The sequence below is a fragment of the Daktulosphaira vitifoliae genome, unplaced genomic scaffold (genome assembly GCF_025091365.1).
Source record: "Daktulosphaira vitifoliae isolate Bord-2020 unplaced genomic scaffold, ASM2509136v1 Scaffold_4, whole genome shotgun sequence".
In the NCBI taxonomy this organism is placed as follows: Eukaryota; Metazoa; Arthropoda; class Insecta; order Hemiptera; family Phylloxeridae; genus Daktulosphaira; species Daktulosphaira vitifoliae.
In genome coordinates, this window is record NW_026099575.1 from 41,153,966 (window position 1) to 41,154,314 (window position 349).

Here is a 349-nt window from a genome sequence, read left to right on the forward strand (position 1 = left end):
AAAAAAAAAAATTTGTCCCGACACCTTATCTTCTATGTGCAAATGGCTGTCGAAATTATAAAAAAAATGTAATGTTTGCGATAAAAATCACCTTTTATAACGATGTTTTATGTACTTAAAACTGCCATAACTTTTTCAAATATTAACTAATGAAAATAATATTTCTTTATATAGAAACCTTAGGCAATTTTCTTTCATTTGATATCATTTTTTTTTGAAAATCTAACACTTATTCTGCTCACAGGGGGGATTTAAAATAGCAACTTTTTTACAAAAACTAACTTTTTCAACTTAATTTTTGAAAATGTTCCGGAAATACTGCGTCCTTTAAACATATATCAAATTAAAG